Source organism: Camarhynchus parvulus, chromosome 1A (assembly GCF_901933205.1).
Source record: "Camarhynchus parvulus chromosome 1A, STF_HiC, whole genome shotgun sequence".
Classification (NCBI taxonomy): Eukaryota; Metazoa; Chordata; class Aves; order Passeriformes; family Thraupidae; genus Camarhynchus; species Camarhynchus parvulus.
The window spans coordinates 63,614,639-63,630,028 of NC_044586.1; the positions used below are offsets into that span (position 1 = coordinate 63,614,639).

Sequence of the window (15,390 nt, forward strand, 5' to 3'; positions counted from 1 at the left end):
CTGGTCAGGCATGGCCCAGCCTGGCTGTTAATTATCCCACAAGGAAGAGGAACCCGCTGTGTAAATCATGAAACCAGGGCTGTCAGCATCAGAGGGGATTCTCACTGGGATGACAGGCATGACCTGCTTTTCATGCTTTCTCCTTTTATTTGGTGACATGCTGTCATTCAGTGAATAATCTGGAGTTTTTCTCTCGGGGGTTTCTCCCTTGTTCCTTCAGCACTGAGGATAACCAAGGTGGGGACGTGGGACAGCAGTCACACAGCTTCAAACGCCCCAATGCAATCTCTTGCAGCTGGGTAACTCTATTTATCCTGGATTCATAAAGTCTTACTAAATGACAATGGTACATAATGCACAGCACCTTCAGGATTCCCTTCAGCATGGTCACCCAGTAGCCCTAGTGCTCACTGAGATGCATCCCACACCAGAGCAACATCAATTTTGCACATAAACATATGGACATGTATGGGGAAGAGTCCTTAAAGCAAGCAAACTGCCAAGCTCCCTGCAGCAACCTTTGGTTTTATTCTATGGGCATGTTCAAAGAGGGAAAGGTGGGTTCTGAGTTAGGACAGTCCTTGTTGTGCCAGGAAGGGAGATAACAGCCCAAAAACCCTATTCAAACACTTCCAAAAATGGGGTTGGTTTCTCAGCACCTGGCATTCAGCATTTACTTGCACATCACCCCAAATGAGTTGCCTCAAGTTAATGCAGCCCTGAGTCCCCATTTGAGCTGAACTGAGATCTCTGTTTGCCTAAATGTGGCATTTGGCACAAGCCCTGCACCAGGGCAGCATTAGGCACCAAACATGAGATGTGGCAGCATGTTTTGACAAGTGGACATTCAGGCCCCATCTCCCAACCAAAATCTACCATGTTCAGCAGAAACTTGCTTTAATCCCTTCTAGCTCATCAAGCTGTTGATAATTATAAATCATAATTATATTATAATAGTAAGCCATCAATTACTAGAGACTACAGAGAGAGAAATGAAAAAACATTCTCTAAATTTATGCTGCTGCAAAGTGATTTTGACAGACTCTCTGCTGACAGCACATTGCACCTGCCATACTGAGCACAACAGCAGGCTCAGTACAGGTCACTGCCTAAATGGGGGTTGAATTTTTGTTTTATACATTGCAGATCTTTAATCCTGTAGAAAAGGAGGCTCAGGGGTGATCTTATCACTCTCTCTAACTACCTGAAAGGAGGCTGCAGCCAGGTTGGACTCTTCTCCCAGGTGATAAGTGACAGGAGGAGGGGAGATGGTCTTAAGGTTGGACAGTGGGAGGAATTTCTTCACAGAAAAGGTGATGAGACATTGGAATGGGCTGCCCAGGGTGGTGGTGGAGTCACCATGCTGAAGGTGTTCAAGGAAAGCCTGGATGTGGCACTCAGGGTCATGGTCTGGTTGACAAGGTGAGGCTTGGTCATGGGTTGGACTTGATGATCTCAGAGGCCTTTTCCAACCTCAGTGATTCTGTGATTACAGTAGGGTCCAGCAAAAGGTCTGGATGCCGCAGCACAGGGAGAAATGTGCCCTTTCACAAGCATCTTCTGTGCCCACAAAACACAAAAAATGCAGGGCCAGCTCCTCCTGGGCTTTCTCTTCACGCAGACACACAAAGCAGAAGCAAAAGCACTTTTTGCAGTGATTTTTTTGCAGCCATTCTTGGGGGAATCATTCCCCGGGAAGCCTCAGGTGGCTTTGGGTACCCAGTGCTTTCCACAGCTACAAGCTCAAGAAAGAGTCAGAGTATCAAGGTTGCTCAAAAGAAGCAAAGCCCATGGTCAAAAGAGGCAAAGCCCATGGAAAGCTGGGTTATGTTTATGACTTTAGAGTAGCTGGCATCCTCATACACCCCTCAGCAATGCTGTAGCCACAATTATGGTCCTTAAGCTGCTGCCAGTGGTGCCAGGGCACTTGGTTGAAGAAGGAGCAGTGAGACACAACCCACCTGCTCCCATTCCATTGCTCAGGCTGCCCGTGAGGCACAAGGAGCAGCATGGAGAAACAGCCCTGTGTGCATGGCTACCCATCCACAGGGGCTGTGCAGAGGGTGCTGGGTTTGTCGTATTTATGTAAAAATAAATACATATTTATGTAAAAATAAATTTAAAAAAAATCTTTAGGCTCTGTTTCAGATGAAGATGGGTTTGGGCAGGCCAGCTCCCTGGTGCTGCTCTGTAGTTCAGTCTAAATGCCCCTCTTCCCTTGGAGGCAACCAGATTGCACTGGGGGTTAGCCACAACTTCAGAAAACTATGGGAAATTGCACTGTGTCCACCATCCTTTGTCAAAACACGAAATAACAGCCTGCCAAAGTTGGTAAATATCCCATGGAAGGCACAGGAGGCCACAAAGTTCATGTTTTATCAGTGGCCAGTCCAACATTTGCATCTGGCAGGGATCATGCTCTGCACCCAGAGCCATGTGAGTTTTCAGCATTAGCATTGCTCCTTGAATGCATTTTTCACCCCATCTCCTCGTTCCTAGGGATGCCACTATAAACAGAGGACCTGGTTTTATTATTCAGTAGCAAATCAATCCAGCTATGCTGAGCACAATCCAATTATTGCTTGTAGTTACAGTAGGCTGAAGAAGTCATAAATAAATGAGCATGGTATTTAACATTTCAGTGCCACCCCAAGCACCCAGACCCTTGCTGGCTCTGTGAGAATGGCTTGGTTCAGGGAGGATTTTTGGCAGCCATGGCAGGGCATCACTGTCAGAAGGCAGGTTGTGGTGCTCCATGAGGGCCCAGACAATTGCAGGATAAATGAGGGGTAAATGCAGGTATTTTTTTCCTTTTCCCAGCATGAAGGTCAGCAGGGGCCTCTTCCTGCTCCTCCCGTGCTCACCCAGTGGGAGCAGAGTGAACCTGTGTCAGTCCATGGGTGCAGGAAAGCCAGGAAAAGGTGATTTGTGAAACCCCAGGCAGCTCCCGAGGGGACAGGGCTGAATGCTGGGCTCACTTCCCTTCTCTTACCACCATTCCCAAAGCATCCCAGATGTTTGGGTTTGGGTTTCAAACCTTATTTTGAGAGGGTTTGGGTTGTTCAGTGGAAATAAAGCATCCTGCAGTACACTAGTTACTCATAACCTCATTAGCACAATGATCTATGAGCAGCCACACAACTACAACGATGCTCAGCTGCAATATCAACACACTCACTGCTAAACTGACTCATTTTAAAAAGTATTCCTTACATCTGGCTTTCTTTTGGATTGGTTTTTTTCCTCCTCTGTTCTACTCTTTTCCCCCAGACTGCTTTCCTACTTCTAACTTCACCTGTCCCAGTTTGTGCAGGCTGTCACAAGTGCTGCAAGGAGGGAAGGTGTCCCCAGGCAGGCAGGGACCTGCCACACAGAGCCTGTGTCCATGTCTGTGTCCCTCTCCATCCCCAGTCAAAGCAGCCCAGAACTCTGCCCATGCTGTGATAGCGGTGAGGAGGATGCTGGTCTTTAACTGGTGCACTCATTTATATTCAACTGTAGGGTCAAACTAATTATATTTTCTAAGCTGCTATTATTATTATTATTATTATTATTACTACTACTACTACTACTACTACTACTACTACTACTACTACTACTACTACTACTACTACTACTACTATTATTATCTGTTTCTGCCAGGACGTGTATAAAATGACATTTGCAGTTCTGCACCATCCCTTTATGTGATTTTGTTCCTGGTCACTTGTTAGCGCAGAAATCAGTTTTCTTCACTAGTTTGGAAAAAAGCAAGTGAAGCATCAAAGCAGGTGGCAGCTTCTTGATTCTGTTTGTCAGAAGCAGCAAGCTGTCCTCAGCCACCCAGCAGTTTAAGGATTTTGTTTTGAGGGAATAAAAGGATGAGAGGGAAATGGGGCATTTCCTATGCATTGCCTTGTTTATTTGCTTGGGCTTGCTTGTTTCGCTGTGAGAGGAAACCAGCAGGAAAAATAATTTCTAGTGAAAGCCATGAAAAAGGAAGACTTCCAGATTTCCCTCCAGATATTTTGCACAGCTCTACATAAAGTATTTAGTAAGCTGCTACTGAAACCAACTCCTCTCAAGGGTTGTTCTTCCCTTCCCTGACAGCAATAGAATGGCCTCTATGGGGTTTCCACTCTCCAGGTCTGAGTGTTGGCTGCATTTTAGCTGAAATAACCATCTGAAACATTGAGAACTGACATCCCTGTTCTTTGGGGGAAGCTTCTAACATTGTTCTCACTCCCATGGATATAGGGCATGGAAAGCCACAAGGACCAGCCAGGTCCTGATCTCCAGAGTGCTGGGGTTGAACAGCAGAGCAGTGGCTGCTGCACACTGTCCCAGCTGCTCTAGAGAATCAAAGGCTAGAGCACACTGCACACAGATCCACTGCACCATCCTTAAAAGTTAAAAATCTAGTGACAAGACTTGAAAAACCTTCCCCTTTCTAGGTAGGCTGGAGCCCAGAGGCCTGAACTCAGAGCTCATGAGATCCCTCACTTGACTCAGGAAGTGGCAGCAGATTTCTGTGGACTGGCACAATCCTCAGGCTCAACTGTAGGTCTGCTCAAAATCTGAGTATGTGTGCTCTTCCTTGAGGGTTCATTTATTTTTGCCTTGGTGGAAGCACCCAGCCCAGCCCTGGCAGCTGCAGGAGCAGGGCTATAAGGGCTCTGGCAATAACCACAGAGACAACCTATGTGATCACCACTGGAAAAACCCACCATTCACCACCAATTATCACACTCTAGGTCTCAAGAGAGGCTACAATTATTCCCTGCTCCAAGTCTAGAGCAAATCAGCATTTTCCCAGTAATTGCAGTGTAGTAACTATTGTAGATGTTGACTTTTTAATAGCAAACACTGCTCAAGCATTAGATTTACAGCCATGTTAGTTAGCTTTAGTGACTTGGGAATCAATTACCTTGCTGTGGAACATGACCAAAGATTATAGGGTAGCCCATGTAATAATTTACACTGCCATCTAGGAGGGAAACTGTACCTTCAGTGTTTCACATAGACAGACACCCTGTTTGCACAGCAATAATTCCAGTAATAACAGCCATAAAAAGGGAAAAAGGGGAAAGCAGTGACTACAAAATAGGGGGAGAGAGCACTGGGAGGTGTTGGGAACTTCGCCATTCTCAATTATTTTTCAGAGTGATAATGGTGGCAGCATTTAGTTAATGACTGTGTCTCCCCAGTTTAACTCACGTTGGGTTGGTGCTGCCCAGGAGAAGGCTCATCCCAGCCCAGGCACTGGGACACAGCCTCTGTGTGTGTTGTGCCATCAGCAACACACATCCCAGGGCCAGCCCTCCCTCCCTCACTCACAGCTTGCCCTCCTGGTTGGTGCCAGCACTGCTGATTTCCAGGATCATTTTTCTAGGCAGCATTTTGCCCATTTTCTGCCCACCTCTCTGCTCCCCGGCACTTGTTCCCACACTTGACTCTTTTATCCCACATGGGGCAGGAAAAACTTGTGCTTATTTCTCCAGGTCCCTCTGCACAAAGAAAACATCTTTCCTTCAACTCCTTTGAAACAAGACCACCCAGGTCAGCCTTTCAGTCTGTGTTTCCAAGCAAGTTAGGGACAAAGAACATTTAATTAATGTTTTTCCTGCTGCAACAAAGTTGCTGCTGTGACCCTTTAACTGTTGGCTTTGTTCGTCTTTCTCTCATTTATTTCCCATTTATTTCAGTCCTCCCTTCACGTGAAGCTGGCAGCTGAGCTTTTGGAAGCATCCAAGTACAGTAGTCCCCCTCATGAAACAGCAACCAGAAAAATTATATGAAAACTGCTTACTGTCATTATAAAATGAACTAGGACAGAGACTTCCATATGCAAATATTCATCACCATACAATAAAAAGTGTATACTAATATATCAGACAATTCCCTTGACTCTAACCAGCAGAGCACACTCCATTTTCAAAATTACTAAGGTTCAAAAATATTTAAAATAATGGAATTAATAAAATGCATAGAGTTGGGCTCTATTCTCCTTCACCTCCTGGATTCAGCCCAGAAAAGCAGGTTTTCAGAAAAATGCCATCTACCATGAGATTTGGCAGCCTTGCACTCTCAGACCGTAAGGTCACTGTCACCGCAGCTGTCCCTGGGAGGAGGAGGAGGAGGAGGAGGGACAGAAGTGTCTGACTGCAAGCCAGGGGACAGGAAAATTAGCATTGCTCTAAATGAGGAGCCTGAGCTACAGAGCTACAGCATCACTGCCCCTCTGAGATGCTCCAGATCCTACAGGGATGTGTGACCCTTCTCCAGCCACCTGCCCTTCAGCTGGGGACATCCCAGCCAGGGTCCCCAGAGAGCAGCACAGCCCTGCCACCTCCATGGTGGTGGATCCTCAGCAATCCTCTGCAGACAAGGCACAGGAGAACCTTTTACCATCCCTTGTTACAGCTTGAATGTGCAAAGGATAATGCACAAATGCATGAACTCCCAGTGCAGGTGTTTGTCCCAATTTTGGAGGTGCAGTTTATTTGTATTTAGTTTAGTTAAGCAGTGATTGCAAACATCAGGGACTGTGGGGCATTTGGGTTTTACTTCCTCTCCTACTCCCATACAGCTTTCCATGAGAATTGCTGCAGAAGTTCTTGTTTTGCCTGAAAATATGTATTTCACTAACCATGACTGTGTTTAAGCCTGTTCAATTGCTTTAATAACAGCCCTTCCAACACACTTAATGTGAAAGTATTTTCAGTATACTGCAATTCTTATCAACAGAGTGCAGTCACCATCACTGTGTTCTGCAAAGCCAAACCACAAATATTAGTGAGTTTGTTGTATAGCTTAATTGCCAGGTATCCTTTCTGACCAATGGAATATGCTGCTATAGCTAATCTGAATAGAAATTCTCACCATATTTTGAATGAAACAAGCCCAAAGAGTCACTGCAAAAGGCACCACTTTAACAATAGTTGATTTGTGTTTTATGTCTGAAATCTCTATTCACCTCTCACGGTTTAATGAGTTACACTTCACACTCTTAGGACAGAGAGAAGCATGTTATGATTAAACTCAGGTTATAGGTGAAGAGAGAGGGATAATACAAGATGAAATGTCACTGAGAAATAGGTGGGAGAGAACAAATTCAACCATAATCACAACCTTTTCCATCTGAAAAAGAGGCACTTCGTTTTCCTTAGCCCAAAGACTGCAACAACACCACAGAACTGCAGAAACTACCATTATAGTGACCATCAGGTACTGGGGGTTTGGTGGCTGAGAAGTTCAGTGGAATTCATCAGTGTTCAGAAACAAAACAATTCCTGTTTCTCACTGCCAGCAGTCAAGGTGCTCATGGGGAAAAGGTGCTACTACAGTGCAACTCCCACATCTCACCTCTGAGGCAGTGTCAGCCAGGTTGCAGATGTTCTCAAAGTGGGGATTTGATGTATAATGATGACTTTTTATGAATCAGCACTGATCCATCCTTTCCTGCAGAAGTGGAGCAGGGGGATGACAGGCTGAGTGATGAGAGCATTTTTAAAGCCACAGCAGCAAGGGTAAGATGTTCACCTTTTCAATGCAGAGGCTCTGTGGTTTGAGACCTCCCAAGGACCTATGAATTTCAGTTTCCCATCTCTTATTTTTGGGGGAAAATATCTATGCCACTTATCCTACAGCCTCACAAACATCTGCAAGGCCTGTCACAGTCCTTAGATGAAAGACATAAAGAGTCCCCTAAGAGGCATCAATACTCAACTCTTGTGTCCCAAAGAGCAGCAAGGACTGCTGAGTCCCATCACTGGGACACTTCCAGGCTCTGCTGCCTCCTCAGGGCTGGTCTGCAGCAGCTGTGGGTCTGTGTGTCCCATGCAAACAGAGTCAGACATCCCAAGGACATCCCAGGTTGGTGCAAACCCTGCAGACCCCGGGATGCTCAGGAACCAGACCACCACTGTGTATGGAGAGGAAATGAGCAGCTCTTTGTGAACTAATCAAACCCTTCAGTCTCCTTAGCTGAAGGTTAACAGTCTGTGTGGTGCCCACCCTGGACAGGGTGTCAGGAGAGCTGGGGTTTATCCTGGTGTGCCTCAGTAATGGAAAGGAAATGGTTTTCAGATGAGCAATAGGAGCCCATGCTCCCAAAGACATCAGATAGGCAGCAATCAGACTCAAGTTAAACAATAAATCAAGTAACACTGAGCCTTTGCTCTAGCAGAGCACCATTATGGCTGGTTCTGTGTTTATTTAGAAGAGATTAGCCCATTTTAAATGTTTTTATATTAAATGTAATTTGGGTGTTTGTTATTGACTGGGTCTAAATGCAAACATCATTGGTCAGATTAATATTTTCTGACATACAAGATCTGTTCACTGCACTTTTATGACGTGAGGCCTTCCTTGCTCCAAGATTTATTTTCTGTTCCCTTCCTCTCTTTGTGGGGATTGCTTCATAAAGATTAAAAAAAGTGTAAAGTAGAAATCACTGATAAAACTGTCAGAAACGGAGCAGCCTTTGTTAATCACCGATTCATTAGCTGGGGAAGAAGAGGGGTCTCGAGCCAGCACAAAGGGTTTGGTGTCACAAGGCCTGTGATTTATTCCCAAGTCTGTCTCTCCCCCTCTCCCTGTGCCAAATTGGGTACAGGATCTTACCCAGGTAAATTGATCTCTCCACGACTCCATTTTCCCATCTGTTCAGCTGAGGTAATGATCTGCCTCACAGAGGCAGTGAAAACTTTCAGTAAGAAAAGGTTACCTGAAAAACCACACCTGCATCTGAAATCAGGCTACCCCCTACTAACACCTACAGGAGCTTTCCCTGGGTTTGTTTGGTGGGCAAGAAATGGAGTAAAGAAAAACACTTAAAGAAATAAAATAGTATAGCCAAGAAGTAACAGAAATTGGAAAGCAAGCTTACAGTACTTTTTTATTTCAATTGCAAAAATTGTGATTTTACTGTGTCACTTTAGCATCTCCTCAGCCCTTCTTTAAGGTTGCAGTTATGTATTGAAACATTGTCTGAGTGGCTTTTTATTTTTGCTACATTTGTTTAGAAAAATCTTTTCATAATTATTGCCATGCCATTTTGAAATGTTCTCAGGATTTTCTGCAAAATGTGAAATAGAAAGCTTTTCCAACTGGTGTAAGTTTTGCAATCCTCAGTAGAAGGCAGTGTAAAACTACAAAAATATTCTTCAAATCTGAAATCATGCAAAGTACAAAGGCTATTTCAGTACAAAAAGCCAAACAAATGAGAATGAGTTTGATTTATTCCTCTGTGCAAAAGAGAGTAGTACTTCATTATGTAGCTCAGTGCAAGAAGTGCATGTAGATTTTGCCTAACAGGAGGCACGTTTTTGGGCTTGGCACTCTCAGCTGATTCATTTGATGTCCTTCACAATTACCTGAGCTGCCTTTTGGCATCAAAGAGGCTTCTGGCTGTCCTTCACCAGCAACACTCAACTGCAGCACCTGAGGAAAGTGTGGGGGAGAATAATTTTGCCTTTTTCCAGCCTTGTTCTCAGGTCCTTGCCATTCACTCCCCATTTGCTCAGCAGTTCCCCTGCATGGATGAGGTTGTTCATTTGCCTTTGGATAAAGAGGTTTTCTCTTACTAGTAGCATTTTAATCCTCCCTGCACTGGAGCCATGCTGGTGGTCTGAGAGCATCTCTCCAGGTGTCCCCCAGCCAAAAAGTGCTCTCTGCCAGCACCATGAGCATCTTCTGGAGCTCCTGCTCCTCCTCTGGGGAAAAGCCTCTCCATCCTCCTCCACCACCAACCCCTTTTTATGGGTGTAAGGGACCCCTGCCATGTCTGCTCCTTCCTGCATTGGTTTGCTTTCAAGCCACTTCAGGTGAAAATGGCAATATTCTGTGAAGTTTCTGAGGCAGAGCTTAGCTCAGCTGTGAAGGAAAGGGAAGCACGTGTCCCCTCTAGCCCATGGGAGAAGGGATTTGTGAGGACTTGACCTCCATCAAGGAGGAGGGGAATCCCTCATCCCTTCTATTCCTCCTGCAAGGGCAGGCATGGCTCACAGCACGTTCCATCAGGAAGATTTCCTTCCTTCTTTCTTCTCAGTCCCAGACCCAGGTGGGTGCAAAGAGGGAGGAACTGCAGGATTGTCTGCTGTCTCCAGCATCACTCCACTGAGTCCTGGGTGACCCTGGGAGGGCTGGTGGCACACCAGGCTCCTCTTTGGTCCCTTATGCACACTTGAGCTGTTTGCTTTGTTTGGCCTCTCGGATGCCAGGATTACCCAGAGCTAACTGGGACACAGGAGACTTACATGTGACTCCTGTCCCTCTCCACGGCAGCCCCAGGCTGGAGCTGGAGGCAGCAGGCAGGATTTGGCAGCCCAGGGTCATGGCACCAACCAGCTGGAGTTGGCTTGTCCCCACCATCCCCTCCAGCTGCCTCGTGGGGACCCAGTTTGCTTCCCTGCGCAATAATCCTGCCAGCATGCACTTCCCTTGCCTAATGAAGGGAGGATTTATTGCACCAGCTCTCTGGGAACGTCGAGGTCTGCTTCCTTCCCTCTTCAGCTTTCTGAGACCCTTTAAGTACAGTCTGTGTGAAAATTAATCAGATGCCCTGGAGGCTTATTTTGTCCAAAGCTAAAGTCCTGCTTCTCCCTTTCCCCCCGCCTTTTGTGCCCCAATTACTTAAGGGATTGTCCTGGAAATTAATGAAAGCATGACAAGGGAATAACACCCACAGTTCATCTCAGAAGGGAAGTGTTTCTATGGAAGGTTTAACTGGAAACATCTCGTGGTTCACCCAGCAAACCTGGAGACCTTCCCGGTCGGAATCACGCTGTGCCACGACAGCTGGTGTTGCATGTGCCTTATCTCCCATGGTTTAGAGGTCCAGACTCAGCTATGAGTCAGGTCCTGCTCTGAGCAATTGCATTTTGCTTTTTTGAATGAGATCCCTGTGCCTTCCACCTGGTTTCCAAAGTCCCCAACACAAATTGTCACAAGGTCACAGCTCATCAAAACCTGTTACGGGGGAAAATAGAGTGAGTGATGGGGACGGGCTTGGTGGTGGTATATGTAACTCTCCATCCCTTTTTTGCTGGCCCTGGTCCATGGAAGGGGGTGAGGGCAGCCTGGTGGCTTGGGTGACCAACTGGATCACATCAGTCTTTTCTACCTCCCTATTGAGTGTATGGAGGACACAGATTGTTTCAGATGAAAAGAGGTGACGCCATTGCTTCTTCTCCAGCCAAACTACATCAGAGCTCATGAGCAGTAAGACCATTTTATACCACGAATTTCAGAGGGACCACGTGAATTAACCCACAGGCTAACCTGACATTGCATTTTCTAGGTCTGGCTGACCCTTGTCATGGCTACAGTAAGTCAGCTGCATTGATTTACAGTGAAATTCGTATGCCTAACATCTTATATCATCTCTGGAAATGGATTTTAGCTCCCAAGTTACTTAGGCCCATGTTGCTTTTTAAGTGTTGAGGCTTTTTAATCTTTTACTGCCACTCAAATACTACGAATTAAGAGTTGTGCAATCAATGAGAGTTAGGCCATTGAACACCTCCCACAGGGAGGCAGGCAGTTAGGCACCTTCAGCAAATCCTGAATGTTCTTTGAAAGCATTTTCCTCACCTTCCATGGGTTTTCAGATGTGCCATATGGGGAAAATGGCATTGACTTCTGTAAAGCACTGCACCTCTTACAGATGCAAATCATGGAGTAAGTGTGAATATTACTTCATGACATGACATCTCCCCCAGCCCGTTAGTGCTAATTAATGCAGTTCTGGGGGTACACAGTATTCATTAAGCTTTTCTGAAACTACTAGAAATGTTCATGTAACAGCTCACACATTCTGATGGCACCCACAGTCCTATCACCACATTCCCTGTAAAGTATTTTGGTTCTTTAATCTTTGCTAACGAGAGTGGGAATGAATTGTCAGCAGTAACTCTCCGGCACAAGGCCATGGTGTTTCCTCCTAGCTTTATCATCAGGAGCCAAGACAAAGGAATCAGCATGTTTTTATTGTGGCACAGAGGCATCTGCTTGCTGGAAGCTGGATTTTGTGTATGTCAAAGTTAAATATATGGATTGCCGTTCAGTTTTTGGGACTTGCCATGATAGGAACCAGCCTGGAAGAAGCGTGGCCATTCCTTGCTTCTCATCATTGCAATGACAGCAGCTTTGCTGCCTCCAGACTGGATGTTTGCTACCAGGGTGTATTGTTTGGGTAGTGCCAGCTCCAGAGACTTTGTGAGATTATGGAATTTCCTTGAAGAAAAGGACGTTTTGCTGCTGCTGCTGAAGTATAATTGGAAAATTTAGAGAGGAATGTGCATGAGATTAATTACTTTTTTACCAGGGAAGAAACCCAGATCTGCCCACTTTTTCTAGGAAAGAAGGGTGCAATGAATAAATGAGAGGAGCTGGAGCAAAACCCTCACCCAGTTCTGGGGAATAACCACTCTTTCTGGTTGAGTAATCATAATCAGCTCTTGGCAAGGACAATACTCCACTGTCTTTCCACATTATAAGAAACAGCTCCCATTTCTAAGTTCTAAACTGTTAACTCCATCAGGTACCTAGAGGATGTTATCTTCACTACCCATCCAAGGCCCCATGAGCAGCACTTACTCAAAAGGATGTGTTAACATTTCCTGCAATAGTGGGAGATATTCCTGCTACATTTCCTTTATCCATCTTCACTTAGACAAGACACTTATTTTTATTACAAATATTGCTTCGTGTGGGAAGGTGATTTTTCCTTGCTAGTTCTAATCAGGGTCAGGACTGAATTGCTGCTGGGGTTCACGCTCTTCTTCAGCACTGCAGACAGAACCTCCTTGAGATATGTTGTGTCCTCTGCTGAAGGAAAGACCAGAAGAGCATTTGGGAGCCAACTTGAAGTTTTATTTTTTTCTGAAATTAGTAGGTTTAAAATTCCAGGAGGTTTTGCAGTTTGTGTTCTGGTGGTTTGCCCCTCAGTGTTACTTCAGCAGCTGGATGTACACGTGGAGGAGATGAACCCATAAATCCATAATCTTTACCCTTGCAACAGAGCCATGGACGGCCTGCATTCCCTGGAGCAGGGATGGATACCTTTGCTGCTTCCTGCCCCTCTGTCCTGACCTTGGGATCACCTCCAGAGCAGGGCTGGGCCACTTCAGCTACTTGGTCTTAATCTTCAGCAGCCAGAGGTCAGAACTGCCTCAATATTTATCCCCTCAATCAAAGCCATCCCCTTGGGTGGAGTGAGCTGGGTGGGTGAACCTGCCTGGAGCTGCAGGCACAGCTCTGTGTTTATGCCTGTGCCCTTAAAATCAGGAGAGGGAACTGTGCTCCTGCTCTAGCACTTGGTTGTTGTACCCAGAAGGACTTTGCACCCCACTGGCCCCTTTATGTCCAGAGAGTACATAAAGACTCATGGTCTTGACTTTGAGCCTGACAGCAAATCAAACCCAGCAACACCTCCAGTTAAAATGAGACATTCTGCTCCTTCACCGCCACCACCACCTCAGGAGAGTGACTTTGTCATCTTCCTGTGGGGCAAAGAGGGAAATTCCCTGTATCCGATGTAAGCTCCAGATCCACCCTCGCCATGAGCATCCTCGTGGTGGCATGAATGCCAGCTGAAAACAAATGAAGAAAAGTGCTCACCTCCACACCTCCCCTCCCAAAGCAAACCTCTCCCAGACAGTCTGCTCCAGAGCAAGACACAGCTCTGGTTGTTACCCAGTGAGAATAACCCCAGTCCCAGAGAGAAAACACTGATGGAGTGGCAAAGCAGTGGAACAAGCCAGAGCTTATTCCACAGGCGTGGTTGCTTCATGGTGTGGGTGCTTCATGCTGTGCATGTTTAAATCAATAAATCAGCACTTTTTGCAGGCCCACCCATACTGTCTTTCTTGACTGATCTAATTATTTAATAGTGACACCCTTGCACGAGGGTTACTCTCCTGCAATGTGTAGAGATGTTCCATTGCTGGGCAGCATCCCCACTCTTTTACACCAGCACAAGCTGCACCCTTCACCCAGCCAGGACCAGGGGGAAAAAAATCATCAGAAGGGAGGCTGCCCTATTTTCCAGGGCTTCCGCCTGGCAGGAGCTGCTGTTTCCAGCCCCACGGGTGCTCGGGGCCCGGGGCTCTGCTCGGAGCATCCCCGCTGCTCTCGCCTCTCTCCGTTATCACCTCAAGGTGTGCACGCGTGGCCAGGGGGGTGAACACCGCATCCCTTCATCCCTTCATCCTCCTCCCAGAGGCGAGGGAGAGCCCAGATGTTGGCAGGCCCGAGCCAGGTTCATCTGTTTCACATGACCCAGCGCCAACTGCTGCTCGCTGCCCTCCTCCCTCCTTCCTCCTCTTTCCTCCCCCTCTTCCTCCTCCTCCTCCTCCTCCCTCTCCGGCTCCAGCCTCGCAGCCGCGCAGGAGCCGGGGGCCGGCAGGCGGGGAAAGGGAAGGAGCAGAAGGGGGAAAGGAGGGTTCCGGCATGCCGGCAGGGAGGATGGGCCGGCCGTAGGAGCGGCGGGGAGCGGAGGGCAGGGCCGCGCATCCCGCGCCCCGGGAGCGGCGGAGCGGCGGCGATGGATGCGGGGCGGTAGAGCCGCGGCCTGGAGACGCCGTGCGGAGGGGATGCGCTGGTGCCGGGCTCGGAGCTGAGGGGCCGCCGGGGCCGCCGAGGCAGCGGAGAAGGTAACGGGGTCTTTGTCTGCCGAGGGCAGGCGAGGCGAGGCGGGCCGGGGCTCTCCCCTCGCAGCCCCGGCCCCCGGGGAAAGCCCAGCCGCAGTGTGCGGGCTGCTCCACGCCCCCTCCCTCCATTTACCTCAAACGGAGAGAAATGTGGGCAGCAGCTGCTTTGCCTGTCCTTTCAGAAAAAACCATGCCCAGCCCCAAGCCCTTGGGTTCGGTGGGCGAGCAGCGGAGCCGAGCGCGGCGGCGGGGGAAGGAGACGGTGTGTGTGTGTGTGTGTGAGAGGAGCCGGAGCTGTGATTCCTTCCCCCCTTCCCGAGCAGTCTGGCTGTCTGTCCCCACTGACTGCCAAGATGGACCGCTCCCTTCCCTTCCCAAATGGCTGCAGCAAGTTTAATGCAGAGCCGGGGGCTTCGCTAAGGGGAAAGCCCCCCGGCTTGTTTTTCCTTTCCCCATGCGCACCTTTTCGTGAGTCGGGAATAGAAAAGTTGCTCCAGATTCGGGGCTGGAAAAGACAAATGTGCACAGCTCTGCTTCCAAACTGTGCCCGTATGGGAGTGCATCTGCACGCCCTGCAGGCTGGCTCGGCTTAAGGAGGGTTCTTGGCCGCATTGTTACCCGCTGGCTGCTGGGGAGGGCGGCAGAAAAGTTGTTTCAAACCTCTCCATAAAATTTCCAGGAGAGACAATTGTTTCTAATAATAGCCCTGGCAGCGGTTTAGCAATACGGCACACACAGATGCGGAGCTATCTCGCAA

The 15,390-nt window shown here is 47.6% G+C and overlaps 1 protein-coding gene across 7 annotated transcripts in view; it reads left to right on the forward strand.

Moving 5' to 3' along the window:
• FRMD4A (FERM domain containing 4A) overlaps positions 1 to 15,390 on the forward strand; it is a 281,910-nt gene that overhangs the window by 119,847 nt on the left and 146,673 nt on the right. Inside the window, exon 1 of one of the 7 annotated variants that reach the window (XM_030959643.1) lies at positions 14,017 to 14,636. The exons of the other annotated variants lie outside the window; for them this stretch is intronic. The gene's annotated coding sequence lies outside the window, so the exon portion shown is untranslated. Of the gene's footprint in view, positions 1 to 14,016; positions 14,637 to 15,390 lie in introns of those variants that run through there. 7 annotated transcript variants of the gene reach the window in all.